Source organism: Geotrypetes seraphini, chromosome 1 (assembly GCF_902459505.1).
Source record: "Geotrypetes seraphini chromosome 1, aGeoSer1.1, whole genome shotgun sequence".
Taxonomy (NCBI): domain Eukaryota; kingdom Metazoa; phylum Chordata; class Amphibia; order Gymnophiona; family Dermophiidae; genus Geotrypetes; species Geotrypetes seraphini.
Window position 1 is genome coordinate 49639389 of NC_047084.1, and position 24106 is coordinate 49663494.

Here is a 24106-nt window from a genome sequence, read left to right on the forward strand (position 1 = left end):
TTTCCTTGATGTTCCTTTTCCTGTATTGCAGAAGCCTCTACTCCTGCAGCACCTCCAAGCTCTCCAGCTGATGCCCTGCGGGAGAGAGAAATCTCAACTTCTAACAAGCCCAATATTGGAAAATCTGCAGAAGCTTCTCACCCAGGCTGAGGCGGCACATTTAACTGTTCTGGGGTTAGAGATTTCCAGCTCAGGAGCAGTGTCTGGCCGTGTTGTTTCTGGCATATCTCCAGTGGGTTCATCCCTTCCAGAAACCAACTGCATACCTGGTTGTATAACAAAACACAAAGGGGGGAACCTTGGACTTGGAGTAGAGAGTTACGCGGGAACAGAAATCCCAACCTTATCCACCCATCCCCACTAGTATCTCACCTGTCCCTGTCTGTCCCCACCAGAATCTCCTCTGTCCCTGCCTGTCCCCGTGAGGAATCCCCTCCATTCCCGCCTGTCGCCATGAGGAATCTCCTCTTTCCCCACCTGTCCCCCCCTAAAAGTTACCTGTCCCCATAAAAAGCAGCAATTCTTCTGACAGTTCTGATTTTTTTTTTAAAGTCTTAGTTTATTTAAACCAGGGGTCTCAAAGTCCCTCCTTGAGGGCCACAATCCAGTAGGGTTTTCAGGATTTCCCCAATGAATATGCATTGAAAGCAGTGCATGCACATAGATCTCATGCATATTCATTGGGGAAATCCTGAAAACCTGACTGGATTGCGGCCCTCAAGGAAGGACTTTGAGAGCCCTGATTTAAACCAACTATAAAATACAATTTAAACAAATAACAGTGAACAGAAATAAGAGATGCATATATAACGTGACCATTTATTTTTTTCATCAAAATGGGACATCTATTAATTTTCAGTCCCTCCCCCAATCCCGCCCTAGCCCCACCCCAGCCCCACCCCCAATATCTTCCATTCATTTTTCATGTACACACAATATCTTATTAATTCATAATGGTAAACATAAAATAAAAAAAAAAACACAAAGCACATTGTATGTAGAGAAAATGTTAATTATCATTTACGAGTTTTGGGTTTTTTTCACAGATGTCAAGGTAGATGATTTTAAAATATGCAATGTCACCTCAGTAACTATAGAAAAATAGACAAATATAGTGCAAAATATAGACAGCAGATATATATTCTCAAAATGGGCCCATTTTGATCACTAAATTGAAAATAAAATCATTTTTCCTACCTTTATTGTCTGGTGATTTCATGAGTCTCTGGTTGCACTTCCTTCTGACTGTGCATCCAATCTTTCTTTCTTTCGCATCCAACATTTCTTTCACAATCCAGCCCCATCCCCTTTGGATCCAGGTCTCTCTCTCTTTTCCGACTGTTATCCTCTCTAGATCCAGTGTCAGTTCTCCTTTGTACCTTTGTTCCAGGTCTCCCTCTCTCTCCCTCCTCTGTTATGATCTTGCATCTCTCTGTTCTTCCTCAGGGTCTCTCCCCCTCTGTCTGACTCTGAACCTCCTATAATCCTGCATCTGCCTCCTGTCTTTCCCCTTTGGTCCAGGCCTTTCTCTCTCTAGTCTTTCTAATCTGCTTACAACCCCCTATTTCTCTGCCTCTTTCTCTCCTTCCTCCCTCCCTCCCTCCTTCTTATGTCCCCCTCACTGCCTTCCAGCCTTTGTCCCATCCCCCTCTTCCAAAGCCAGCCTGCCTCCCTCCCTCCCAGCCACTCCGAAGCCAGCCAGCCTGCCTGTCTGTCTGCCTCCCTTCCTCCGAAGCCTGGCCTACCACCGATTCTTCTGCTTCCCCCACCCGGTTCGCCGCCGCCGCCCACTGCTGCTTCCCACCCACCATGGCAACAACTGCAGGAAAGGAAGGTCCAGGCACCAGCCTAGAAACATCGGAGAGGAAATTCCGGGCTAGCCAAGCAGTGATTGGGGAGAAGGCTTCCATTCCCAGAACTTCCTTTCTTGTGGTGAAGCAGGGAGAGAGCCCATTCTTCACGATTGCCTGTCCCGTTTTCCCCATACACAGCTTTGGGACGCCGCCTCTGAAAATGGGACATTTTGGCGTCCTGAAGCGGTGTGTGGGGACAACGGGACAGGCGATCTGAAAAAGGGACAGTCCCGTTCAAAATGGGATGTATGGTCACCTTATGCATACATCACCGGAAAGAATTAGAATAGGCATTAGGTCATGTGACAGTAGAGTCGACTATTTCTTGTTAAAAGAAATAAAAGAGTTGGATTTTTTGGCAATAAAAAACTCATATCTGTAAAGCAAACAAATCTGGTTCCACCATCTGGCATAGGTAACTTGTGAGAGGTCCTTCCAAAATCCACAAATGATTTTTAATGCAGCAATGAATAAAGAATCAAATAATACAGCATCAAAATCATTTAAAGCAGAATTGAGAGAGGCACTTTTAGGACAACGGTTGCATAAGAAAAATGTGCCAAAACTGAACTGGAAACCCCAAAACAAACTCAGCAAGTACTTCATTTTGTACTAAACACAATTGGTGGCATAACCATGAAAGGGGGCTGGGCCTCCCACTTTGAGCTTAGCTTCCCTCAAAATTAACATCTTCTTTGCTGTGTAGCTGGTGAAATATTTTGTTTTTCAATCATCTTGGTCTCAGTTTCTGCTTTGGTCTATCTTCTACTAATTCTCTTTCCAGGCCTCGGGAACCCCGGTTCTATATCCGTGGGAGTTCCGTGAGCCTGGGGGGATCACCATTGGAGTTCCATGAGCCTGAGGGGGATCCCCGTAGATCTGGGAGGGGGATCCTTGTGGGACCTGTGGGATTCCCGCAATCCCTGTTCCTGTGCAGACCTCTAACTTGAAGACAAATGTCTGAGGTTTTCCCTTGTGCTTCGCCATTTCACACAAGTTTCCAGTCACCATCTTGGATCCCCAGAGCAATATTTTCCCATTTATGTTCCAGGGTAATAAGATCTCTCAAATCTCCTTGTTTCTATCCTGGATCCTTTCCTTCTTGAGAATATATTGAATGTATTGTGATAGTGTACATATTATATGTATGGCTGCCTTGCAATTTGTTATTTCTGCAAGGACAAGATGTAGCCACAGGAAGGCCTTCAGGAGCTGAATGGACGGAAGTTACATTACATTACATTGGCGTCTTTTATTCCGCCAATATCTTGCAGTTCTACGCGGATTATAATAAGAGGAGATTCTGGTCATATTACAAGATTACAAGATTACATATTACAAGATTACAAGAAAACTATAGTATTTGGTTGGAACATTTAGGGTCTGGAGATAGATTGAGGTAACTGATTATATCATGAGCTTGTCTCGATAAATTTCCTAAATAACATAGTTTTGATTTCTCTTCTGAAGGTTTTGTAGTTTGGTGATGAGGTCAGTAAATTAGAGAGGTGGCTGTCTAATTTCGCTGCTTGTGTAGCGAGTAGCCCGTCATGCATTTTATTTTGCTGTATGCCTTTTATTGGGGGACTAGTGTTAAAGCCCGTTACATTAACGGGTGCTAGAAAGCAGCCCCCATTCCCTCTCCCCCTCCAGTTCCTCCCTGACTGTCTCCCTGTGGCCCCCTTCTGTCTCCCCTCCCCCAAGCAAAGCTGTCTGCCTCCCAACACACCCCTCCCCCCAAAGCAGCCTCCTTTCCATCTCCGCCTCCAGTTCCTCCCTGACTGTCTCTCCGTGGCCCCCCTTCTGTCTTCCCCCCAAACAAAGCTGTCTGCCTCCCAACACACCCCTCCCCCAAAACAGCCTCCTTTCCATCTCCGCCTCCAGTTCCTCCCTGACTGTCTCTCCGTGGCCCCCCTTCTGTCTTCCCCCCAAACAAAGCTGTCTGCCTCCCAACACACCCCTCCCCCAAAACAGCCTCCTTTCCATCTCTGCCTCCAGTTCCTCCCTGACTGTCTCTCTGTGGCCCCCCCTTCTGTTTTCCCCCCCCCCAAGCAAAGCTGTCTGTCTCCCAGTACACCCCTCCCCCAAAGCAGGCCCCTTTCCCTCTCCCCCTCCAGTTCCTCCCTGACTGTCTCTCCGTGGCCCCCCTTCTGCCTTCCCACCCCCCCAAGCAAAGCTGTTTGCCTCGCAGCACATTTTTTTTAACCTCGAGTTGTGTGTTACCTCCAGAATACCTTATAATGTCCTATAAATAAAGCTCAAGGGGTGTTTGGTTTGGGTTTTTTGGGGGGGGTTGGGGGTTGACTACCTTTCACTTTCCTGTACAGCATCGGTATGAGTATAATTTTGTCATATCATTTTCCTTTTGACTGCCGACGTTTTTCTCATTTCCTTCAAGCACCTTTCAGATTTCTCTTATTTGCCGCCCCTTTCCCGCGGACCCGACAAACGTCCTGACTCCAGCAGGAGCCGCAGCACTCTAAGCACGCTGCTTCGCGGCCTGCTACTGGCCTGATTTGCTCTGCCATGTCGGGCAGAGCAAATCAGGGCATTAGCAGGCCGCGAAGCAGCGTGTTTAGAGTGCTGCGGCCGCTGCTGGAGTCAGGACATTTGTCAGGACCGCGGGGCGGGAAGAGAAGAGAAGCGGCGTCAAGAGACTAAGGGAGCCGAAGGGAGGGTCGGATGGGAGGCGGGACCGCGGGGGGTGAAGAGAAGAGAAGTGGCGGCAAGAGACTAAGGGAGCCGAAGGGATGGTCGGATGAGAGGATGAACGGGGGTTCAGGTGTGCCGGGGAGAGGAGCGAAGACGACGACCTAGTGGCTGGAGTCTTTTTTCGTAGCTTTCCTTCCTGCCCCTTGAGGTGTCGCCGCGGCTCCTCTCGATCCCCGCCAGTGAGAGGAGCCGACAGGAGAGCAGGATGGTGGTGTTGGACTTGGGAGAAGCAAGAGGCACAAGGGATAGCTTTGTCAGACTTAGGCGGTGAGGAAGAGAAGGGAAGAGAGACTGGTTCCACGGAGAGAAGGTAGAGAGATGTCAGACAGCATGGGAAAAGAGGTACCAAACCCTTGGGAACTTGAAAGGGATGGGAAAGAGTAGCCAAGCATAATAGCAGGGTTTGAGATTAGCCATGGGAGCATGATCTAGGTATGTTTTGGATGGGTCTAGGATGGGATCAGAAAACATACATTCAGTCCCCATTTCAAAAGGGGAAATAACATCTGTGTCCAAAAAGATAGATGTCAGGAGCTAGAACTGCTACAATGAGTGAGGTGGTTAAATTTGCAGATGACACTACACTATTCAAAGTTGCTAAAACACATGCAGACTATGAAAAATTGCAGGCAGACCTTAGGAAATTGGAAGATTGGGTGTCCAAATGGCAGATGAAATTTAATGTGGATACATACAAAGTGACGCACATTAGCAAGAATAACCCAAATCATAATTACCAGATGCTAGGATACACCTTAGGGGTCAGAGGCCAAGAAAAAATGTAGGTGTCATTAATGTAGACAATATGCTGCAATCTTCTGCTCAATGTGCAACGGCAGCCAAAAAAGCAAACAAGAGGCTAGGAATTATTAGAAAAGAGATGGTAAGCAAGCCTAAGAATGTTATAATGCCTCTGTATCGCTCCATTGTACGACCTCATCTTTAATATTGCATTCAGTTCTGGTTGCCTTATCTCATAAAAGATATAGTGGAATTAGAAAAAGTTCAAAGAAGAGTGACCAAGATGATAAAGGGGATGGAATTCCTCTGGTATGCGGAAAGACTAAAAAGGTTAAGGCTCTTCGGCTTAGAAAAGAGATATCTGAGTGGAGATATTATTGAAGTCTACAAAATCTTGAGTGGTGGATTGAATTTTTGCTCCATCAAAAATTACAAAGACTAGATGACATTCAATGAAGTTACAGGGAAATACATTTAAATACATTTCCCTGTAGGAGGAAATATTTTTTCACTTATAGAATAGTTAAGCTCTGGAACGCATTGCCAGAGGATGTGGTAAGCGCAGTTAACAAGGTTTGGACAAGTTCCTGGAGGAAAAGTCCATAGTCTGCTGTTGAGACAGACATGGGGACAGACATTGCTTGCCCTGGATAGGTAGCATGGAATGTTGCTACTATTTGGGTTTTTAACAGGTACTTGTGGCCTGGTTTGACCTCTGTGAAGATGGTCTACTGGGCTAGACAGACCATTGGTCTGATTCAGTAAGGCTATTCCTATGTTCTTATAGTAGTGGAACTTGGACATCCTTTCTAAAATGCCGCTCCACATGTTCTTATGCCCTTTACTTCTAACTCAGCATACAGTATATATTAGTGCCACCTGGAAAGCTTTCAATATAGTATGACAGAAAGAGATTAGTTAAGTTATGCTTTGAAGCCATCATTTTTTTTCCAATTTATTAAGTTTTTCCAATATTAATCCTTTCATATAATCTAGCAAATGGCTTGAGTTTCATTACTCTAACCTAAGGAATGTGTGAGCCTATTAGAGCTGTTAACAATTAACAGTGTGTAGTTGAAAACAGTATTCTGTTCATTAGAAAGATCACCTGAGGCAGTTTGCTTTGGTTTCCGTACAAGAACCTGGAATGTGCTAATTTGTTATTTTTGTGTATTCTTATCTGCAAAGGCATGTGACGTTATCTTTTATAATAAAATCACTTAAAAAATGTAACTGTGAAAGCTGATTGTCCAGATTGGGCTAGATTCACAAAGCAAACCAATCGGTTTGCGACCCCTTAGCAACTCTGGCCCGATTCACTTACCTCTCTGCCGACCGTCCTGCGATCCGCACATGCAAATGAGGGCAACAGCATGCAAAGCAGGCAGGGACCCAATTCACAAATCAAAACCCTGCAACGTCGACTGGGCTGGCCGATCACTCTCAAGCGACTGCTGAGGACCAGTTGCTCAAGCCCTTTCTGGCTACCCTGCCTTCTGCCGCCCTGCTCTCTGCTTTGTCAGCCCCGACTCTCCCTGCCGAACGCCTGCCTGCCCCAAAAACGAACACGTCTGGCTGCCTGCCCTGAATCTCCCACCCTTCCCCGCAGTGCAAGCCTATGGTTTTAACCCGCGAGCTTGAAGTGGGTTAAAACCACGGGCTCCAATGCCTCTAAACTCCTGGTTTTGTTTATTTTCACAATGCTTATCTGTCAGTTTTACAAACGCAAAGCTTACAGCTGACACAAAAGAGTGTTTCAATAAATTAACCTCGCCAGCGCTCTTTTTGGGTTTTTCACCCCTCTCTTGCAAGAAAATTTCTCGTAGCTTCTTGTTACCACCCACTGCAGGCTCTCTCTCTTGTAGCTGAGGTGTAGCTGAGGTGTTTCTTTACAAATTTGCGTCCAGTTGTCATATTAATTGTTACACTGCGTAATGACTGAAATAGTCAAAATTAGGGGAGGCTCAAGAGAGCTTTTCTCTCGCTGCTGAAAGATTCGGCAAAGAAGACCTGCAACAAAGCACTGGTCTTCAGAAACTCTGTCAAGGCATGGAAGTAGTTGTTTTTGGTTTTTGTTTTTTTTTAATCTCTGCTATAGAGCGATCCGTGCAGGCAGACGGGGGCGTTCCTCCGATCACCCCCATCTGCATTTGTTTTTTTGAGAATTCATCAGACCTGCCCGGATCGGGCCTGATCGGGCAGGTTCATGAATCTAGCCCATTATCTTCTCCCTTTGCTCAATTTCATGGGCTGATGTTCAGAACCTAACACTGAGGCTAGAGTTGATTAGCACAGGACTAGCACTGGTGTTAATCTGCATAGAATGTTCGGAGGGCTGCATTGCATAAAACAATGGTCACGCCAACGATTAGCGCAAATTGTATTTAAATGTAAACGGATGTAAATGAGGTCCTGTGCTATTCCCTCCCAATGCTCAGAGAATAGCGTACAAACAAATCCTGCCCTTACTGCTAGAAAACCAGTGCCAGTTCAGAGCTGGCATTGAGGTGTTTGAAGTAAGGATTTCTAAATTTTTCCAGATTAAAATCAAATCAAATGTGACTTGGACAAGGGGACATGGACTGAAACTGAGGGGCAACAGGCCCAGGACAAATATCAGAAAGTTCTGTTTCTCACAGCGAGTGGTGGACGCTTGGAATGCTCTCCCGGAGGAGGTTGTGTCGGAGACCACCATTCCAGGATTCAAGGGCAAGTTGGATGCACACCTTCATGCAAAACACATTGAGGGATACGGGTAAACAAGGTCTTTAGCAAGGAACACCGGGATTGGCCTCCGCGTGTGCGGGTCGCTGGACAGGATGGACCTAGGGTCTGATCTGGTGAAGGCATTTCTTATGTTCTTAAATCTGGCAGATTTTAATCTGAAAAAAATTAGAAATCCTCTTTTCAAACACCTCAATGCCAGCTCTGAGCTGGCAGAGGTTTTCTAGCAGTAAGAGCAGGATTTATTTGCATAGACTTATAGAGGTTTGCATGGGCTTCCTTCTGCTTCTGAAACAAATCAAATTTCAGAAGCAGAAAGAAGCTCATGCAAGCCTCTAAATCAGGGGTGCCCACACTTTTTGGGCTTGCGAGCTACTTTTTAAATGACCAAGTCACAATGATCTACCAACAATAAAATTTTAAAAAAACACAACGCACACTGTACGCATAGAAAATGTTAATCATCATTCCTATTCCAGGGTTTTCAAAGAGGTCAAAGCAGATGACTCTATGCACTGTCACCTCAGTAACAACCATACAAAAGTAGACAAATATACCCCCCTCCCTTTTTACTAAACCACGTTAGCAGTTTTTAGTGCAGGGAGCTGCGCTGAATGCCCAGCGCTGCTCTCGACACTCCTAGGCTCCCTGCGCTAAAAACCTCTATTGCGGTTTAGTAAAAGGGGACCTTAGTGTAAAATATAGACAGCAGATATAAATTCAGGCACATTTTGATCACTAAATTTAAAATAAAATCATTTTCCCTACCTTGTCTGGTGATTTCATGAGTCTCTGGTTGCACTTTCTTCTTCTGACTGTGCATACAATCTTTCTTCCCTTCTTTAAAAGTGTATGCTTCCTCTCCTCCAGACCTCATTCCTTCCCCCAACTTTTCCTTCCTCTTCCCTGCCCTTTCTTTCTCTCTGCCTCCCTTTCATTTTTTTCTGTTTCTCTTCTTTCCTTCTGTCTCCCTGCCTGCCCTTTTTCTTTCTTTCTCCCTGCCCTCCCCCAAGCCACTACCACTGCCATTACCATCGGGGACCAGGAACCAAATGCCACCAATAACAGGCCCCAAGCTCTCCCTGCTTCGGCCAACCAGCATTCCTCTCCCAGACGTCAATTCTGCCGTCGGGAAGAGGAAGGCTGGTCAGCCCAAGATCGTGATCAACCTATTGGGGGAAATGCTGCCGGGTCCTGCCTTCGCGGAAACAGAAAGTAGGCAGGACCCGGCAGGAAGAAGAACAAATGCTTCACTAACCTGTCTCCCGCATTAGCCCGTAGCGAACGCTTGCTTCAGGGCTCTCAACATGTGCGCGCCGGCTTCCCTTCTCCCCTCCCCCCCCGGACATAACTTCCGGTTTCGGAGGGAAGAGAAGAGAAGCCGGCACGCACACGTTAGAGCCCGGAGCATAAGTTCGCTACGGGCTGAAATCTCCAAGCCGGTTTTTTGTTCAGCAGCGGCAGATGACAGCTGGGCGGATCGCCCAGCTAAAAGGCCCTAGGGAGAAAGAACACTGGAGAGGAAGGCTGATCGGCCCGTAGATCAGGACGGCAACACGAGTCTATCACAGAGCCCGGGATAGGCTCCGCGATCGACTCGCGTTGCCTTCCTGAGCTACTGGTCGATCGCGATCGACGCGTTGGGCACCCCTGCTCTAAATGCTGGGAATGAAACACAGAAGTGTGCAGGTTTGAATAAATGTGAAAGTGAAAGCACACATTGGTGCTTGTTTTCTGCATGTAAATATAAGCCTTTTGAGTGAAAAATTTTTTTGGGGAAAAGCTTATATTTAAAGGCATTAAAGTAGGGTTACCAGACATGTCCTCCTTTTCGATGACATGTCCGGAGGTATGGACGGCTTTTCAAAACCCAGCACTTTGTCTAGGTTTTGAAAAGCTTCCAGCTAGCAGCAACACAGGGATGGCATCTGCCTAAGCACAGATGCAATGTGGTGACGTCATGCACATGCAAGTGACATCATCACACCACACCAGCGCATGCGCAGATGTCCTCCTGACAATCGATCAGGTTGAAGGGAAGGTGCTGCATGCCAAACAGGGCCATGTGGAACTGGGCGGGCCTGAGGGCGGGGCAATGGGTCCGGATTTTCGATCCGAAAAATCTAGTAGCCCTATATTGAAGAACAGCATGGAAACCATTACCATCAGTAATATTGATACTATACATACAGTTTTTACAATAGCAGGAATGTATACATGTGTGTTATATGCACATTGTGAGCACATGTGCTGAAGGCACATCTTATGCGTGCCCGTTAGTGTAAAATATAAAAGAGGGCAGCAAAAAGATGGGGCTAATGAGAGAAGGCTAAAATTTTCATTCCTCATGATTAAAACATGTGCAAGCTGGGTCAGAACTTTATACAGCACCACCCTCATTTATGCCCCACATTTGCGTAGACTGCTGCTACCTCTCTGCAAAGCATCAAGGGATTGCCCTCGCTCTACTATTTAAAAGTGCGTGAAATGCAAGTGTTTGTTAACTGCGTGTGCTTTGTGCTCCATGGGTAAAGTACGTTCCATTTTGAACAGGATCGTCCCGTTATTACACTGTCTGTCCCATTGTCCCCACGCACCACTTTGGGACGCCGAAATGTCCCATTTTCAGTGTTGAGGGCGATGTAATAACGGGATGGACCCGTTCAAAACCCTGGAAAAGTTGGGGACACGCACATCCACTCAAGATGTCACCTCCTACAAGCCAACTGCTGCTTTGACCTGCTCTAATGCAACTTCCGCTTCTGATTAAGGCAGGACGCCTCCAAGGGAGAGGGGTTGTGTCGGTGAAGAATGGGTCGGCGCGTGATTGTCGGGGTGCTTTGGACGGGTCACCCTGCGAGATTGATGGTGGGCGACCTCAGGTATGAGTTTGATGGTAGTATGGGGAGTGTTTTTTCCAGGGAGAGGTGCTGAGCCGCGGATATAAATTTGCCCTCCAGCGGCAGCAGCATGCCACATGGTTGTGGACTGCAGTATAAGCAGGCAGGATGCCAGTGCAGGACACGTTTTTGAACTCGGCCGCTCTGTTCATGGGGTGGAATGCGAGTGAAGGAGAGCGGCTCTTCTCTTTTGGGGGCAGCCTGATGACTTATCAGCAGGGGGCTGTGGCCGCCTGACGTTGGATGGTAAAACGTGTTTGCAAGCCCCAAAATGAAGTGCAGAGACTGAAGCAAAGGGGATTTTGGAAAATGAAGACACTTTGGAAAACTTCGCAGGTAATGTAAAAAGTTCCCGTACAGCACAGTAAAGACAGCCAGGTTTGCTACTTCCCCAATAGATCACAAGCCTCCAGCAAGCCACCAAAATATAATCAGCAGAGTCAGGATATTGCACCGTAGCCAATGACCGCTGCTAGCCAGGGGGAAAAAAAACTGGACAAATCAAACTCCCGTGCAAAAGTTGTAGGTTCACAGCTCCAACCTATAGAAGTGAATCATTTTCCTTACCCTGTGACAAACAGAGCAAATGTATCATTTGCATCAGTCTGTACTACTTAAAAGGTAGTTTGTATTTGTTGGTGGTCGACTTGGGAGTTTTGTGCCTTGTGCTTTAATACTGTATTAGGTATTTTACTAAGGGGTTTGCCTGAGGGCGTTGTTACTGACCTGCATTTTCACATCCCTGCTTTCTGGGAGATTTTATGTACTGGATGCTGAATAAAAATTTTTTTTAAAAACTCTCTGAAGCAAATTGGGCAAATTCTGTAAGCACTTTTGCTCTGTCCTTTCTACATCCTTATTCACACAAGAGCATTTGTAGTAAAGTTTTTGGAGAGTTACTGTTACCCTGTGGCAGTGGCATACCAAGGGCGGGGCCAGGGTGTGTGTGTGTCAAAAAATTATGGGCCGGGGGGGGGGGGTGTCAAAAATGATGGCCCCAGGTGTCAAATACCCTAGGTACGCCACTGTTTCTCTCCAATGTCAGAGTTCACGTGGGAGAGAGGCGTATGGGTCAGCCACATGCAGCGTTTCAAAGCTGCTTGGGCCGGGCCGGGCCGTCCTGGAGTTCTGGGCCATCATCCGCCATCCAGAAGTGCTGGAGTAAGGAGCAGTTCAAAGAGTTGTAAAGACTAAGAGGAGCAGTTCACATGTAAGAAGAGAGGGGCTGCAAGGTGCGGATTTGGACATAGTAATGTGGGGAATGCTGCTGGGGACAAATGCTGGAAGGCAGGAAGGGGGGAGAAGGCTAAGATGAGTTGCATATGATGGTGGAGAGGGAACAGAGGGGATGCAGGGTGGGGGGATATTGGACATAGTGATGCAAGGAGTGTTGCTGGGGACAAAGGAGCAGTTCAACAAGGGGGACAAATGCTGGAAGGCAGTGAGGGGGAGGGGCAGTTTTGAGAATCTATATCTGCTGTCTGTATTAAGCACTATATTTGTCTATTTTTCTTTAGTTGTTACTGAGGTGACATTGCATATTTTAAAGTTATCCGCTTATAATGTGCTTATAGTGTACTTTGTGGGTTTTTTTTTAATTTTATGGTTACCATTATGAATTAATAAGATATTGTGTGTACATGAAAAATGAATGGAAGAAATTGTGGGCGGGGCTAGGGTGGGCTTGGAGTGGGGCTAGGGCAGTATTTGGGGCGGGGCTGAAATTAGTAGATGTCCCCTTTTGAGGAAAAAATAAATGGTCACATTATCCATGGGAGGTGTGTGCTTATGCTCCAACAGTCAACATTATGGACAGCGGTTGTAGGCTTTGATTTATGCAGGCTGCCCTTTCCTGGGAGGAAGAGGAAACGATGATGGCGATTGAAGGAGGGAGGACCAGCTGCCATGAAGAAGTTTGACGTAGCAAATCTGGCCTGAATAAGTAAGAAGGTACCTGGATTCCAAGGAATTGAGACTTCAAGCCAGATCTGTAATCAATATTGTACTGTAGAGTATGCTTGAACTCTAGAACACTACTATAGGGCTCTCACTACTAGTGTGTCTTCAACATGGTAAGGAGACAGAGGGGAATATGATTCAGCTGGAGAAAAGTAAGGCGCTGCCTTTGCATTATTTTAAAAGCATTTTCTTGAAATTTAACTTAGCTAAATAACCTTGGCAATGCTGCCTCCATTGCTTTCTAATCATGCTTCTCATAGAAGAGGAAAACCAAGCAAAGCAAACAGAACTGGAATTGATGATCTGGATTTAAAAGTTTATTAAAAAGTCTTCACAAATAAAAGTAATGCAGAGTCTCAGCATGAGTAAACTGCAGAGCCCTGAAGAAATGATTTTGCAATCATGAAACATAGGCCTTCGTCGGCTGTTTGGAGAGGAAGCTTTCACTAGTGCCTGTACCACATTATCAAGCCTGTCTGTATTGAAGCAACAGATAAGTGTGGCTTGCACTTTGTTAGATTAATATTTAATCACCTTACCGTTATAGCTGACACAGTAGGGTTGCCTATGATAGAAGGTTAACCAATGAGGAATTCGGGTTCTCCATCCTAGCTCTGGAGCAATGACTGTCCGGTAGCTTCTGAGGCTAATTCTCCTGCATATGTGCTTCAACTGTATGCTTTAGGTACAAAATAGTTAAGCCTTGAGCTTTAGCTTCAGCGTTTGTGGATTTTTGCTCCGGTTCCTCTTTATTTTTCTTTTTGATACTTAATATTATCACCTTTATGATTGTCACACAAGTTAATGACATCACAATTATTTATTCACATAAGTTTTTTTTGATACATGAAAGATACCGTGACATGCTGAAAGCTGATTAAACTATTATTATAAATCAGCGCAGGCATCTGCAGTCTTTTTCCTCTCATCAGATAGAAACGCTTAAGTTGTGTAAAGAAAACCTATTTTGCATATTTGCTATAAATGGGAGGGTGCCTAAGGTTTCAACACCTACTGGTGCTTAAGATCACTTAGGTGCTGCTAGATACAATTCTATAAATGGCACCCAGTGGATGATTGACAATTGTGCTCCTTGGTGCCTAGAAGTTAGGCATTATTTATAGAATCAAAGGTTTAAGGTCTATTCTCTAAGGGCACACATAAGTGGTAAATGCAAAGGGCATACACATGGGTGGGGCATGGGCATGTCTCCCATTTATATGCATAACTTACAGAATAATGTAAGTTACGCATTTCCCTGCTGCAATTATGTTATAGCAGTTATGCTGAAGGGCTGTCTGATATGGTTTGCTTCTTTGCAGATGATACTAAAATCTGTAAAAGGGTAGACCGGTGTCTCGCAAACTTTCCGGCCACCGGCACACTTAAACCCAATGCCCTAGCCGGAAGGCACCTGGAAGTGAGCGGTCGATGTTCGCGCATGTGCGGAGGCCCATTTGGCCGCGACCCGCTTCGGTGGAGGAATTCAGGAGGAGGGGAGGTATGGAGAGAGGAGTAGAGATTCTGGCGAGGAGGAGAGTCATTCGCGCTAGCTGACTGCCTCTTGCTGCGAGAGGCACGTCCTATAGGCAGTCAGCCAGCATGGATGACTCTTCTCCTCGCCAGTGTGTCACGGCACACCTGAAATTTCAGGAGGCACACAGTTTGCGATACACTGGAGTAGACTCTTGGTGTGGATAACAAGAGGAAGACCTAATGAAGTTTGAAGAATAGTCTGGAGTTTGGTAGCTATGATTTAATGCTAAAGACTGCCTTGTCATGCAATTGAGCTACAAAAACCTGAGGGAACAGTACTGTAGAGCATGAAGAACTTTTGTGCAAGGCAGAGGAATGAGAATTGCATGCCATCATATGTGATGATCTTAAGGTGGCCAAACAGGTAGAAAAGTTGACCACAAAAACTAGAAGGATGTTTGGGTACACAGGGAGAGGAATGGCCAGTAAGAAAAGGAATTAATGATATGAGAGCTCATTTAGAATGTTGTGTACATTTCTGGAGACCATGCCTTCAAAAAGATCAAGTCAATCCAAAACGTGACTTTTAAACTGGTCAGTGGTCTTCATCATCTGGGAACAGACTTAAAGATCTCAATATGTATACTTTGGAAGAAAGGCAGGAGGGGGGAGTTATGATAGAGATGTTTAAGTATTTATATGGCATAAATGTACTGAGATGAGTCTGAAAAAGAACTCTGGAATGAGGGGGCATAGAATGAAGGTGAAAGGGAACAGACTGAGAAATAACCTGAGGAAATATTCTTCACAGAAAGGGTGGTGAATTTGTGGAATGGCCTCCCAGTGGAGATGAAAATTGTATTTGAATTCAAGAAAACCTGGGACAATAGGATCTCTAAGGAAGATGGCATGGATGTGCTGACTGGATAGGCCTTATGGTCTTTATTTGCCTCCAATTTTCTGCTTCTGTGGTGTAACTGCTGGTGTGTAAATGTAAGGTGTGCCAACACCAGTTTCTGCCAGTATTATGTAATGGAATCTGGATGCCCAGAAGCCGTTATAGAAGGTTCTCATCACACAACCTTGGGGTCCTAAATGGAGGTGCCTAATTGTAAAATTGCTCCCATTCTTTTTGGAAATAATTTGCATCGTTAATGAAATGAAAGAAGAAATAAACCCCAGGTATGGCTGGATAGTTTTGGTTCATTTTGAAACATACAGAACAATCCTACCTTTTGAGATATAGTAGTGACAAGGAAAAATCAGCTATCGATTGATCCTGCCTGCATGAGACACAGATGGGATAAAGTATGGCGTGTTGGAGTCTGGAAGGATGCCTAGTTTTAGTAGAATAATCCAAAATTGGCTAATACATCTAATCCCTGGGGAAAAAAAGTCTAAGGGAATGGGGCAAAACTACAAATAAATGGAATGAATGAATAAATAATGGACATCAGTATGAGCCCTTCATAACTGAATGAACGTAGACCTCTGGCTCAGGCAATATCTCAAAAGGTGACCAGCACCAGACCGAAGTCTAAATGAGAATAGCCTCATACTTCATGTAGTCCATACATACCAAAAAAATATGTGCAAAATTTCACACCCTCCCAAAACCAAATAGACTTTTTTAACACCAGGGAAAAGGGGTTAAGAGGACATAGCATATACACTATGCCTGTAAGCACACCATGTGGACAAAAACTTTACTAATACATACAACCATAAATATAATAAATATTATAAATATACATATAAAATATATAATATACAATAGTGTCTGTGTGTGAATGTGCAAATGAGAAGAATAAATAAATAAATACCTGATAAATAATTAAAAAGAAGAAGAAAAAATGCAAAGTGCAAGGTGCTTCATAAAATACAAAATCTATGGCAAGAATGAGGCATAAAGTGCAATTGCAAAATCTGTGGCAAGAATAAAACATAAAGTGCAAATGCAAAATCTATGGCAAGGATGAGGCAGGCATAAAGTGCAAATGCAAAGAAATCCCACTACAGGTTCCTAATAGAGGTCAAGTTTAAACTAAACTAAAAGTGGGATTGTGAAGTACAAATACAGGTCATTGCTAATACACCGTTGTTTTGGAAGTCCTATCATTCAAAATACAAATGCAATTCATTGCTAACCAAACCTCATGTACTAACAATGAAAAGTTTGTGGGCTGAAAAGCACCTCAAACACGCACATACACGCACCAAGCTGAAATAATAAAGAATAAATACTAAACATTCACACATGTACAAACACACAAACGGCTCGGATAGAGCCCAATCACAAATATCCAGAACATGTGAACTTTAAAGAGTCACTCATAAATATCACCACTCTACGAATAAATGAAACATGGCGGCTTCAAGCTTTAAAGACGCCCTGGAGACCCTTCATGGCAAACGCCCAAAAATGTGCCGACGTGGTGACGTGATGATGTCAGGACATGGCAACAAACAGAGAAAAAGAGAATATATGTAATAAATGGGTAAATCAATGAATAAGATAAAAGAACCAAAATATAATTAGGGGAAAATTATGTATATATAACAAAATTCTCTCACTAGCCAGAACATGGGGAAGAGGAGGTGGTCTTGCAATAATCTTCCGAGACCAACTAAACTGTACCACTCTCAACACAACATCTTCGCCCAACTCAGAAATTCATACATCTCCCTAACATCAAAATCACTGCCCTCCTCACTAACCATCACTTTATTCTACATCCCTCCAAAAAAATGGACCACATCCAAAGAGGACTTCGCAGAAACCCTACTAACCAATTCTCTAACAAGTCCCTACAACCTACTATGCGGGGACATTAACATCCACCTCGAGCAACCCGACCAACCAGAAATCTTAGATTTTTGGTCACTCCTCACCCAACTAGGCTATGACAAACACCCCCCCATCAAAACCCACCAAAGAGGTCATCAGTTAGACCTGGTGACTCTCTCATCTAAGGATCAGACCAACCCCACTTTCTACTGGAAACAAGGCAACTGGTCAGACTCGCTTTGGTCTGACCACCGTCTATGTACCTTCACCATTGGATGCCAACATAAACCCTCCCAAAACAGCAAAACCAGAACTACCATATCCTACACTACCAGAGGAAAGATTGACCCAATTGAATTTTGGTCCCGTTTTGAAATCAACACCAACCCAACAGAAGAAATGGACCAGCTCATGAGCTCCTGGATCAAGGATAGTACCAACATATTAAACGAGATCGCCCCCATTAAAACACGCAGAATAAGAACCTCAAACAAAGAGGGCTGGTTCGACTCAGAACTGCTGCTATTAAAGAAGGACCTCAGAAAAGCAGAAAGAGTATGGCAAAAATCTGGTACCCTAGAACATAGACTGGCCTGGAGACTAAAACTAAAAAATTACAAAAACCTCACTAATGAAAAAAGAAAAAACTTCTACTCCCACAAAATTGGTAACATAAAAACCAACAGTAGTAACCTCTTCAAACTGGTTAATGACCTATACAACATCGAGACCTTCACAAACACACAAGAAGAATCCACTTTAACCGCCAACACCCTTGCAGACTTCTTCAACACCAAGATTCAAAAATTAAGATCAACACTACCTACCAGGCCCAACCCACTCGAGTTGTTCCCCATTCTCCTGGACCCGGACATATCGAACCCAGACACAGGAACTAGAACAGACCTAAGCTGGAAACAATTCGCAACAATCGACTGGCATACATTTAATACCTACTACAACAAATACACACACTCCTTCTGCAAACTGGACACATGCCCACCAAACATCATGAAAGCCGCCCCGCCCCACTTCAAAGCAAACATGATGATATGGGTCAATTCACTTTTATCCACAGGAAACTTCCCGTTAGAGCATGGTCATATTATGATCACCCCAATTATAAAAAACGCGAAAGAACCATCAAACTCCCCTGCTAATTATAGATCAATTGCTAGCATCCCCCTATTTACCAAAATAGCAGAAGGGATGGTAAAGGCGGAACTCGTTGCATATCTTGAAAAATTCAACATCCTAAGCGACAATCAATCAGGTTTCCGCGCAGATCACAGCACTGAAACCATCATAGCCTCCCTTCTCGACCACCTCCACACCCTCTTTAGCCAGGGCTCAAGCGCCCTGATTATACAACTTGATCTGAGCAGTGCCTTCGACCTGGTCGACCACTCCATTCTCCTTGAATGCCTGGCCCACATCGGCATCTCCGACCAGGTCCTCAACTGGTTCCAGGGGTTCCTAAGAAATAGATCCTAAACGGTGCTCAAGAACAACTTGTTCTCATATAGTTGGGACAATACCTGCGGGGTCCCTCAGGGCTCCTCCCTGTCACCCACCCTGTTCAATATCTACCTGGCCTCCCTAGGGAACCTTCTACACAACCTCAAACTTAAATCTTTCATCTATGCAGACGACATCACAATAGCCATCCCACTAACCAATTTCTCACAAGAACGACTCAACTACATTACAAACATTCTCAACCAGATTGAACTCTGGATGTTATCTTTCAGACTGAAACTCAATCCCGACAAATCAAAATTCTTCCTAGCCACCCCCAAGGACAAAATCAAGGACACTTCAATTCAACTAAAAGGACAAACTTTCCCCCTCAAACCCACCCTAAAGATACTGGGAGTCACTCTGGACAAAAATCTATCCTTAGAAAACCACACCGATCTCATGGTCAGGAAAAGCTTCTCTGTACTGTGGAAACTCCGCACCATAAAAAAATACTTCGACGACACCTCTTTTCGCCTACTTGTACAATCCTCCATCCTCAGCATCCTTGACTACTGCAACATCATTTACCTCAACGCCACAAAGAAAACCACCATGAGACTAAAAATAATCCAAAATACCGCGGTGCGTCTCATCTTCGGCCTAAAGAAATGGGAACACGTCACCCCCTTCTACCACCAACTTCACTGGCTGCCATTTGAATCTGGAGTCCTCTTTAAATTCGCATGCTTCTGCTACAAATCGATAAATGGTTCAGCACCAAGTTACATCAATTCTCACTTTAGCCTCTACAACACAAACAAGAAATCCCGTAGAATTCAGTTGTTCGCCTTCCCGTCTCTAAAACTCTGCCATCTTAAAAGATTCCTAGACAAAACCTTCGCCTTCCAAGCAGCTAAGCTCAACCCATGGCTTGCACAAATGATACTCGAGGCCCCCACTTACCTCGGTTTCAGAAAATCACTCAAAACCTACCTATTCGACAAACAAGACCCCTAACAACCCCCCCCTGCTTACATTACTACACACCCCCCCCGCCCTCCCCCCCGCTCTTCTCCTCCCCTTAATTGCTCCCCTCTCCCCTATCTCCCCTCCGCCCGTCATCCTCTGTTAAGTTCCATTAACACTTGCTTATATCCGATAAACTACTTATATCGGATAAATTGTCTTTACATGATAAAATGCTGTAAACCTGCTTTAACATTTGTTTTTATCTGATAAATTGTATATTGCTGATAAATTGTTTAAAATTGTTCAAACTGTTTGTAAATCTGCATGTCAACGCAGATACTACTGTAACTGATGTAAACCGCCTAGAACTCTCCGGGTATGGCGGTATATAAGAATAAAATTATTATTATTATTATAATTAATGCCTTGTAGATTTGGGTGACCTAGCAAATTGGTATGGAAGTTAACTTTGGATCATTGAAAAGTCTCAAAAAAACCAAGAAAAGCAGTGCTTTCTGCCTTAAATTAAGACATTTCAGTGCACTTATCAAGAAAGCATCCTTTTGCGAAAGTTTAAAGCCAGCATTCTGATATACTGAGAACAAAAGGCACTTCCTCGGCCACATTCCAGTGGGCAATTACAGTTAATGATCCACCTTTTGTTCTATCAATCGTCCTTCCAGCAACTCTGGAAGCTCACTACCCTTCCCCCCTCTACACCAGTAATCTATTGCTTAGTGACCAGCTGCTGGAGATTCTCTCTGCCCAGGAGGGTGGGGTGCTATTCAATTGCTGGGAGACGACTCACTGGGAAGGTCTCTAACTCAGAGATATCCTCCCACTTTATCTGGCTTTAGGTGTGAGTGTAATTTGAGTCAGTACACCTCTAGCAGGCTGCAAGCCAGAACTCTTCTTTAAGTCAGTGAAGAGAAAGGAGCAATTACTCTAGCCTTCCTGCCTGCAACCCTAGCTCCTTCTAACACAAGAACTAAATCCCTACCCAACAAAGGGAGGCAAATAAGCACATAGTGGCAGAATTTAACCCTGCACAGACTGAAATAGACGACAAAGCTGCTGTAGAAAACACACAGCTTCAGTGAACAAGTTTGGCTAAAAAATTAAACTGATTTATCTAAACTATGTACATAGGCCTAATCATGAAACAAATTGCCAAGAATAGCTTTCAACAATTCCAATACTTCAACACTTAAACCAATACTAGTGCAGTTAATTCAACAGTGTTTATATTCTATCCAGATATTCAAACCCTTGGTTTACAGTCTCTTGAACCTTTAACTCTCAGTTCAAATTCAGGATTTCCAGAACTCTTTGTGCCTCTCTCAGTTTTGACTGCCAATCCTGTGATTGCATGCTCCTCCCAAATTTATTGGCTTAGTCACTAGGAGGGCATGGCTATGTACCTAGACCCATCCTTTCCAATCCACCCTTGCCCAGTCCCCAAGTTCTCACCCAAACAATGGCAGCTCTTAGAGGTAGGTGGGTGTTCTCCTTTCCAGCTGATAGGCTTGCACCTGTGGCAGCCTTCTGGTAGTTATCCCTTAGCTATGAGGGCCCCAGCCCTCCCACGAACATTCTATCTCTGCCCTAGTCTCCAGGGAGCCTTTTCCCTTGTTGTGCCGCTGGTGCTAATTGCACTCAAGTGGTCTGGTACCTTTATTGGGCTACTAATGCCAATCTGCACTCTGGTAGCCTTCCCCTCTTTCTAGAGCAGGATTGTCAAACTCCCTCCTCGAGGGCCACAATCCAGTCAGGTTTTCAGGATTTCCCCAATGAATATGCATGAGATCTATTTGCATGCACTGCTTTTATTGTATGCTAATAGATCTCATGCATATTCATTGAAGAAATCCTGAAAACCCGACTGGATTGCAGTCCTCGAGAAAGGACTTTGACACCCCCGTTCTTGAGGATCCTCTGGGGTGGCTCCTTGCTGGGGTCCTGGTTACCAGCCCTCAACAAGACTTGACAACCACCAGTACCAGGACTCCCTCTAGAGCACAGGTGTCAAAGTCGGTCCTCGAGGGCCAGAATCCAGTCGGGTTTTCAGGATTTCCCCAATGAATCTGCATGAGATATATTTGCATGCACTGCTTTCAATGCATATTCATTGGGGAAATCCAGAAAACCCGACTGGATTCCGGCCCTCGAGGAGGGACTTTGACACCCCTGCTCTAGAGGGCTGCCTCTGCTCTTCATAGGCCCTTAGGCATCGATAGTGCCTCTGCAGGCCATTTTCTTCTATCCTGAGCTGCTCACAAAGGCCACATACTGTAAGCCCAAGCTCTAATATAAAACAATATAAAAAGAAAGTAAATAGAAGGCCTTCTTACCAACATAAAATCAAAAGATGCTTAAATGGTGGTGCGAAGTGGGAGCGTCTGAGGGAGCAAAGCGACTCTCCCATGCCAGCCCAACTCTTTCCCTCCCTCCAACAATGCTGGATCTTGAAGTGGCAGCTTTTAGTGACAATGGGGTTGCCCTCTGATTTAGCTTATCTCTTTCTGGTTTCTTTTCAATGGCGACATGTAGTGGGAGCATCAGAGGGGGGAAGGGCAGACCAACTCTCCCATACTGGTTCGACTCTCTCCCTCACTCCAACGACGCTGGATCTCAGAGGGGCAGCTCCTGGTGGCTGTGGAGCTGCCATGTGATTTAGGTTGTCTCTTTCCAGTTCCTTTTCAATGGTGGCAAGCAGTGGGACTGTGGTGGTGGGGGATTTAGAGCGACTCTCTCTCCCTCCTTCCGACACTGCTGGATCACCTAAAATATATACCAAATTGTTTTAAAATAAAAGTGCACATTTAAATTACAATATCTTTTTTTCTTTCTTATCCAAGAACCTAAGCTATAATACCAAACTGAAGCTTCAGTGACCACAGGAGTTTATGTCAACAAAGATGTCCTCAGTTTTCCTTAAAACTGCTAAATTTATGGATGGCTTTAGCCGCCATGAATAAATTTATCACAACTATTACAGATTATTTTTTCCAAAGCTTTCTCAAGTGCTATAGAAATTGAGATGGCCTATATAATATTGTATGTAGACAAAAGACAGACAAAATTGGACGAAAACTTATTTTTCTGTTTTATTACAACTTTTTAAAAAATTTGAACTGTTAATCCTAAAACAAGATATTGCTGTTCAGTTCAGTTCCAGTTTTGACGTAACAACAATTTAGTTCTACTTTCAGGAAAATACATTTTCAAGTCTGTTTTTCAGTTTTGGTTCAATCTGACTTTCTACTCAGAGCCCTAGTATTAGGCTAAACTTGTTAAAGGTTATAGGGCAAATGTGATGATCTATCCCCAAATATTTTCTCACTGTTACATAACTATGCAAGGCATTCTTCTCTCATCAGTTGGGTGTCAAAGGAGGACAAACTGAGGGAAAACATCATGAGCCACAACCTCTGTCACTATAGAATTCAACTGCATATATTCATGAAGGATTCTTTGGAAGCCTTTGATGCTAGTCATTAAAATACTTGGAAACTTTATAGTTCCAAAAATACGTATTATTGCTATGATGTCAGACATTGTCTCTGAGTGAAGCATATTGATGGATCAGTAATAGATAATCATTAACACATGGCTTATATTTAAATCGAAGGGTTGAAATGAATGCTCTTAAAAGCTTTTCTTAAGAGTAATGAATAGAAATAAAATGATACCTTTTTTATTGGACTTTTTGTGATGAGCTTTTAAAGGTAACCCTTCTTTTTCTGAAGAAGTAGGGTTACCTTTGAAAGTTCATCACAAAGTGTATTGTTAGCACAATAAAAACGGTATCATCTTCTTTTCTTTATTTTGCTTTATTTCCATATATTCCCCCCTTTTTACTAAGCCACGATAGAGGTTTTTACCGTTCCCCAGAGCGCTAAAGCTCCAATTCTTATGAGTGTTGGAGCAGCACCGGAGTATATAGCGCCCTGGGCTGCGGTAGAAACCTCTACCACGGCTTAGTAAAAGAGAGCCAATACCTTTAAAAGTGGACTAACACAGCTACCCTACCATTTATTTTAAAAAGAAAATGCTTTATGCTAATTATTCAGAAATATTTGTACTCTGTAGCAAATGTCACACAATGCCTAGACTAAAGCATCAACCTTTTAATTTTCTTACCAGTGCATTAGAACGTGAATTATCTGAAGATTAAATAAGAATATTAGTTACCATTTGTTTAAATTTTCCTTCCAGGTCCATAGAGATGACCAAAGCACTTTAGAAAAAAAAAAAGTAATAGAGCGCACATATAATTAAATGGGTTTAAAATACAACCATCGGAACAAACCTACAAGATGAATAATCCATAGAGATTTTTTCCCACCGCATTTCAAGCATCGAGTCTAGTTGGCTCTGTTGCTTTTGATCTTTGAACTCCAGCACCTGTCTCTGCTGCATTCCTAAAGGAGAGTTTTAGTGCTGTTATTTTTGTTCAACAAGGAAAGTATTCCCAGATATATCGTCTTTTGCAAGACAGACACTAGAGGCAATCTGATACT

At 44.1% G+C, this 24106-nt stretch overlaps 1 long non-coding RNA gene across 1 annotated transcript; it reads right to left on the minus strand.

The window, feature by feature from the left end:
- On the minus strand, nucleotides 1-24106 carry LOC117352635. The gene is made up of 3 exons (XR_004537743.1): nucleotides 23896-24106; nucleotides 21935-22364; nucleotides 1-266 (listed from the first exon to the last, which is right to left on the minus strand). It is a non-coding gene; the product is annotated as an uncharacterized LOC117352635 (long non-coding RNA).